This window comes from Populus euphratica, unplaced genomic scaffold, assembly GCF_000495115.2.
Source record: "Populus euphratica unplaced genomic scaffold, PopEup_1.0 scaffold37.1, whole genome shotgun sequence".
NCBI lineage: Eukaryota > Viridiplantae > Streptophyta > Magnoliopsida > Malpighiales > Salicaceae > Populus > Populus euphratica.
Window position 1 is genome coordinate 473,043 of NW_011499909.1, and position 8,185 is coordinate 481,227.

The following is an 8,185-nucleotide window of genomic DNA, read 5'->3' on the forward strand; positions in this document are numbered from 1 at the left end:
TAGCTTTAATTGTAGGAAGGCTGGTAGTTAGGAGTTTATTGAAATACAACTTTTCCTTTCCAGTGAATTAAATAAAATGGAGTATGCAACACTTCTCATGTGCGCGCTATAAATGCATATATAAAGAAAAGTTTGCCAAACCAAAATTGCAAAATTCAAGCAATGATCAAACATCACAAGTTAATGAAGAATTTAGCAACGATCAATTTCAGAATATAGTCCTTTCAGCTTGCTTGGTCGCACCCGCCGGCCAGTTGCTAAATTGGATGGAACCCTATCCTATGCGCGCGTCCCAACCTTGCGGCCACGAGTCTGATTGAAGCTTATGCACGAAAGTGGCATAGACCCATAGAGGATGTCTAATTTTTTATGCAATTTGTGTGGTCCTAGTCTGGCTTTAATTATGTTCTTGATGGGGCACCCAAAACCCTGTCTTGCCTGTTAGTGAAGAAAGGCATAGCTATTCCCGGTTCTATTCTATTCCATTCTCTTGATTTTATTGACATGGCATATCATTTATAATGTCCTCTATGGCTTGCTTCTGGCGGGTTGACAAATACCCTTTAGCGTTAAATTGAAGAAATTGTGCGCAAAAAACACCCCTACGAGAAAGCAATGACCAGTTAAAGGTAACAGCGTCAGTAATATTGAACAAATCAACAACATATATGCGTGTAGAATGTATTGTGCCCTTGGGTCAACTTTGAAATCCATTGCGACTTTGAATTTCTCAATCCCTTGTTCTAGAATTTCAATCGCGGTGGAGGTTTCTCTACTTTTGTAATCATCAAAACACTCATGTATTGACATATTGTTTATGCTCATAAGTTTATTCCTTTATCATATGATTGCTTATGGCCACCTTTAAACTCCATGATAGCATTATTCATTCAATTTCTCTTTTGTGTCTGAGGGGGGAATTGGAGTGATGAAGGCTCCACTCTAAACATGGCATAGGATGGAAAAAAGAGGAGGGGGCATGATATAGAAATGATTGGTATAAAGGCCTAGAGCACTAGCAGTAGCTCGTTCTTAATCACTTGCGCATCCCTTTAGAGCGAGTTGCGGCTCTTTCCGGTTAATAATTAAAATGACAAGATTAGCTTATAATGTCTTTGAAAAGATGAGCTTATTGTGTTCTTGGTTCAACTAGTTATATTTTATGCTCCAAGAGGACCCATGTCTGAGCACTGTTTACATATGAAGAGCATGTTCATAGCATGATTCAAGGAGTGACTAGTGTCATGTTATTAAATAATATAAATTATATTTTATTATTTAAATTTTTTTATAAAAATAATTTTTTAATATTATATAAGAGATTTGTCGAGGAATCAGTCATAAATTTAAATTCTATTATTTTTATTTTATGAGGAATCAGTCATAAATTTAAATTTTATTATTTTTATTTTATTTAATAAGATTAAATACAATGATGAATTTATATAATTTTCAAATTTAAAAAACTTTAATTGAAATAAATATATTAAAAAACAGTATAAATTATTTATTGATACATCACCAGACAACTTGAAAAACAATCCAAGTGTGCAACAAGTATAAAGAACATCTTTTCTTTATACAAGTATAAAATTCTCAGACATTTTTACGAAAACCCAATTCAATGTGTCAGCATTAGAACATGCAAGGTCTATGTGTGGTCCAACTCCATGGTATTCAAATGCTTCCGAGGAGGGCAATCGTGAGAAGGTTAATTAAGCCAAATACAAAAAACTATAAAAGACCGAGAAAGAAAGAGAAGGCAGGAGAGGATGGCTAACCCAAAACCAAACTAAAGGGGCATATAATACTGGTTCGAGGGATAAAAAAACAAACAGATATGGAAATTAATTATTATAAAAACGAAAGCAGCACTCGAAGACATTTTCCACTGAACGAAATATGTTACTCACAAGACAATAATTGCAGCCTTTGACGTTTCTCAAGTGCTCCTTAAAACTCTCTTCAACACCCACACGCAAACTCCTTTGACTCTAAAAACAAAAGAAAAGGGGAGGAGAGAGGAGAGGGGCAAAAAATAAATCACAGCCGCAATTTAGCTTACGAAAGCCAATTTTTCTTCCCATACAAGGTGGCTTAGCTCATTCGCTTGTAGGCATCCAAATCTTTATTTATTTATTTATCCTTTTGCTCGAAAGATTTACTCTTCTTTCAATTGAGTCCTCAGCACCTTTTGGAATTGTGGAAAACGAGTTCCCCTCCTCCATACGGAATTGGGCATCTTCATTTGTCAATGTTTGAGGCTCCAGTTTAACTAAATCTCAACTGTCCCACGTTAACTCGCACCTTCGATTATTATAATCCCTCAACCACCCTTATTATTTCACCACTACCGCCCTGAGATGCCATGGTTGTAGCCATAAATATATGCCCCAGTATCTTATTTTATTGAAGCCTTGTTTTTAAATTGGATGCAATCACTTTTAATAGTTTTGTTTAGCTTCTTATTTTAAAGTTTCGTGCCTCGACTTCTTGAAGCATATAATTTTTATTTTAGACTAATTTGATGGTTGTGATTGGCTTTTGAACATTATTTTCGGACACCTAATAGCCCAGAGTGCATGCCCATTGCATAAACACCTACTGCTCCACGTTACATTGTTTCTATGAAGATATTCTATACCGATCATTATCGTGAGAACAACTTTATCTGTCAACAAGGTGATTAATTATGAAAGAATTAAGTTTATGAATATTTTAGTTCCTATTTATGAATAGCTGAAAGGCCAAAGCTTATTGTTTTGAAAATTATGTTTGAATATCCCATAAGAATTGTATTTATTATTATTTTAAAATCCGAATTGATTTGCCGATTTGGAATCTAGATTAGTCAAATTTAAGAAATCAAAGAAAAAATATATATTAACCTAACTAAAACCTAGTTATTTTGATTTTATTCTATTTTAATACTCGAATCGAATTTAAAAATTATAACATTAATTGAAGGAACAAAGCTAGTAAAATAGCTTATGATCCATAACCACATGGAGAAGGAAAAAACAGAGGGTAAAGCTAAAACAAGAAGGAAGATGCAGTGAAACAAACAGTATTGGGTTTGTAAGGTCACATTTGTCCTTTCGCTAAGATGATGAGTCATGAAACGATTACTCCTAAATTTCTCCATCTGATCCGAAATAGTGAGACAATAAGATTTAGGAAATCTGGAAATGGGGCATCTCTTAAAGGTGGCATTTTTGTCAGTTACCCTAAATCCGACGTGTGTGTTCGTCGTTTTGGAATCAAGTAGGTCCCTTCTCTTTATTCCCTCACCCACCTCCCTCAAGGTCACAGCATAGATGAAAATGACGGGTATACCCTTTCCAAACCCATTAAGGTCACAGCAATGATAAGATGACGGATATACCCTTTTCAAATCCAACCACTGAGGAAACTGATTTCTCTCATCGAAGAAAAAAGAAAAAATTCTGAGATCTGAATCCTTATAAAACAAGAGATCGCTCTTCTTTTTTTTTTTTTTTTTAATCTCTTCACTTCCATCCTATTCATGAGCGAAATTTGATTTTTAAGTTATTACGATTTAAATATCAAATCCCATTGGGATTTTCTTTTAATGGACTCCCTCTTTAATTATCATAATAATTCAAATATTAAGTCAGGTACTGAGAATAAAAATGTTTTCCCATATCTTAAAACAAAAAAAAAATATTATTTGGAATAAAGTAACTTAACTTTTTAACTCGGGTCGTGGGTCATGTCATGTAACAACTTTGTTTTCAACGTTAGTCATGCTATGACAATTTTTTCTTTTTTTTGATAAACTCTGAAATTTTTAGTCACAATAAAAATCTTTTTTCATATCTCAACAAAAAAAAAAATATCAAATAAGCAAGGTAAACAAGATAAAACACTCTAATATTATGTTTAAGAGTATGGTAAATATTGTATTTTAAAAATGTTTTTTATTTAAAAATATATTAAAATAATTTTTTATTTTTTAAAATTTATTTTTAACATGAAAATGATTTAAAATATTAAAAAATAATTGAAAATAAAAATCAAAATATTTTAATAAAAAAACAGGTACAGTCACGGTTTCGAACAAATCAATATCATATATAAAGGCATAGGCAAATGGACCCTCCTTAGGAAGAATATGGAGCACCATTGTCAATTTCCATGACCCCTCACAAATAAGGCCTTTTTGTACGAAATAATCAAGTTAGTTAAACACGCATTGCATTGCAACGCGTACACCCCATGATGTAATAGTACCATGCTCGTATCGGTTTATGTGCTATTCTCCACTCAAAAACTAAAAGAAAAGTAATTGCGTTCAAATATTATTTTGGGTTGATAAACTGTATATCCCTTTTGCAATAATATTGGTTTACTTGACTATATTACACTGGGATCGATCTTTGTTCTACTTGTGCAAGCAAACTATGGCGTTTGAAGATATTTAGCGTACCTTGTATGGCCATGTTTTTGTTCCTCGTAAAAACATTAAGATATATACTTACATGCTAATTAAGGTGCCTTTAATCGTGTTTATTGTAGTAATTAACAATTCCGACCAAACAAGATACTATAGGCCATCAGGACAGTTAAGTCTACAGCCCATAGTACATACATCAAGACAGTTAAGTCTACAGCCCATAGTACATACATATAATTAGAAAATGATTGTTTTATAATCTATATATAGAGTGAATTAACATTCAAACTCCATAGGCCATGGACTCATCAAGATTTCTCTTTCGTTGATTTCCTTGGGTATCATTGTCTTCGTGCATGTAACGACCATTACCTGTGAAAAATGGATAGCTAGGGGGATGGTGTGCCAATCATTTTGAATCCAACATCCTAGGGGGAGTTAACATTTTGCCTTGTGTGTGGTCGAAAGAGATCATTAAAAATGTTAAATATAATATCTTATAAATATGGGATCTTGGATTTTATTAATTAATTAATTAGTCACATTTTATTATAGCTACAAAATCATATTTTGTGTTGCCGAAGAAATATTTTGATTGTGATTTGGGGTGGGATAAAAAGGGGAAAAAAAAGGGAGGTCAAGATTAGAAAAAAAATTATAAGGAGGGGAAACTTGAATTTCACAAGTTTTTTTTGCTTAAAATTTTAAATTGTTCAAATGAGAGCCATGATTTATTTATTTATTTTCCTTATTTGTAATGCTTCTTTACAAATTTCATAAGATTTTTAATTATTGAACTCGTTAGAAAAAAAAACATTGAATTATGCAAAAAGGGAAACATAAAAAGCAACATTGCCCAGGCTTTTTTGTATGTGAGTGTAGTTATAAATGTTTTTTAAAGTATTTTTTATATTAAAATATATTAAAATAATTTTTTTATTTTTAAAATTTACCCATTAAAACAATCTAAACCATATATATATATATATATAGTCCCAGAACAATAAACATCGACATCTGATGAAAGGCTTTAAGAAACAAGTGGCGAACAAAAATGTTCGAGACTACGGGGTAGTTTGTACTTTCACCTTTGGCCATCAAGGCAAAATAGCAAGTGACCTCCAGCTGTATGCATGATGTGAGCTGACTTCAGCCCTGCGTGGCTTCGATCTTGAAAAAACCTTTTCCGGCTCTTGTATTCTTTCTTGTTAAAAAGACCAAACTATCCCTATGCGGTTGCCATGACCGCATGGTCCCCTTCACCGTCTAAAATGTTAGAAGCCTATTTCTTATTATTATACTACTAAAAGGAAATACTGTTTTTATGTGGAAATGTTATAACCGTAAGTTTCACCATTTGTTTTTTTTACTGTAGCGGTATTGTGGGATTCTAGTGGTGGTAAAATTGTAATTTTCGAGCTTTTTAGAAAATAAGTTTTTTTTATTTGTTTTTTACTTTTATACTTCATATTTTTATTGTTTTAAACTTGTCTATTTTTCATCGTTTTTTCATCTTTATTTTTTTTAGTTTTTTAATTCTTTTAAATTTTTTTTGGAAAAAAATATTATTTTCTATTTTTTATATTTTAAATATTTACCACTCTACACTTGACTTATTTATATCATTCTTTTTATTCTTATATTTTTTTTCTTTTATAATTTTTTTTTTAGATTTTTTCTTTTCATTTTTAAAAAAAATATTATACAAAGACTAAGAAATAGTATTTTACTGTAGTAATTGCAACATTATTCCATTCTTTCGTTACATTGAAAATTAACTTAAGATTTTACATGTTTTTATTAATATATACGATCTTTACTATATTTTATTATATGTAAACATTAACTTTTTTTGTCTATGATTATATTTAACACACTAATAAAACTTACACATTAATTATTTTGTGTTAGAAAAAAATAATCGACCTACAACGAAGCAAGTTAAATCTACGCGTTAATACTTTGTTTTTTATGCATTTATCAGCACAAATGGTTCTCAATATATTTAATTAAATGCATGCACATGCCTTCTGATTTGTAATTATAATGTTTTTTTAAAAAATAAAAAACTTGCATTGTTTTGCAAAAAAAAATTATTCATGGGTCAAATAAATACTATATACTTGCACTCATCAGTGCATTAACTACTTTATCGTTTTTGGGTAACACATGCACCTGACTTCGGTGGTTTGAATCGTGATTTCGTCATATTATTGCACTCATCTTAACATCTTTTTCCTACTTGAGTGGTGCGTATATGGTAATTGAGTCTAGTTTGATAATTTACTTTTTTTTTCCCTTCTCTTTTTTTTTAGGATTACATGTTGGTCATGCAAAGAAACATTTAATTTTGACATGTTTGTTTTTTTCAATTCCTTCCTAAATATTTAATATCATGTAATTTTTGTAATGAGTAACCTAATTCTTTTAATTTTAATTTTTTTGCATTGCTTTCTATTTTATTATTTTATATTTTTCAATCATATCAGCAAGTATCTATTCCTTATATTTTGCTGGTAAGTTTAGACTTGCATAACATGTTTTATGGTGTGAGTTTATTAAGTCAGTTTCATTTGTATTTATCATTTAAATTATGAGTTGTTTAGAAAAAAAATATCTTTTATTTATTTAAATAAATAAGTTTAGTAAATATAATCAGGTAAATGTCTTATTTTTGCATCTTGTTTCTTAGTTATTGTTAGCAAATTTTTTTATTTTCATAAATGATTATCAATTTATTTATTTATTTATAAGATTGTATAGACTTTTCAATTTATACTTTAAATTTTTTATGTAATAAAATACTTTGAAATAACCTATATATTTGGTATTTTTTTAATAAAATTTTTTAACTAATGGCAAAATAGCTAGTAATTACTAGAACTATTTGATTATTTTTATAGTATTAAAAGTAATTGACCTCCATAATTACTCTCTGGATGAACTTGTATCAAGAGTGAAAGGTGTAAGCCGTAAAGGAAATGCATAGTAAAAGAAAGAAGATTTACACTGATATTGATTTTACAAAGTTGATCAAGCTATTAAATGTGTATAGGTTGAACAAAAAATATTTATCATCAAGATGATTAAAAGAATTTAATCAAATTATCGAATCTTTCGGCTTCATCATATCAAAGTTGTCAAAGAAATTTCATGATGCTCTTATTAAAATAATTAACATCAAACAAAAAGAAGATTAGAATTCTGAATAATTTATATATTATGAATTCTTAACCTTAACCTAAATACAAATAAAGTATATATAGATTAAAGTAAAAGTATTATTCTACCCTTAATAAATAAGATTACATAAATATTATTTAACATCTCCCCTCAAACTCACGATGCGGCAGCTACGAGCATCGAGAGTTTGCCAACTAGAAAACAAAAACGAGAGATGGAATGTGCCTTGGTGAAGAAATCTGCAATCTGCAAGGAAGAAGGAACAAAAGGCAAAGCAATGATGCCATGCTTGAGATGATGACGAGTAAGATGACAATCGATCTCAATGTGCTTAGTTCGCTTATGAAAAACCGAGTTGTGAGCAATCTGAATAGAACTCTGGTTGTCACAATACATAGGAGTAAGATGAGAAAAGGAAACTCCCATATCTGCAAGAAACCAATGTAACCAAACAATCTTTTTTGGTAGTAGATGTCATGGCACGATATTCTGTTTCGGTGGATGATTAAGAAACAATAGATTGTTTCTTGCTTTTTCGCTTTTTCTTTTTCAAGAAATAAGAGAATCACCTAAAAAGATATAGAA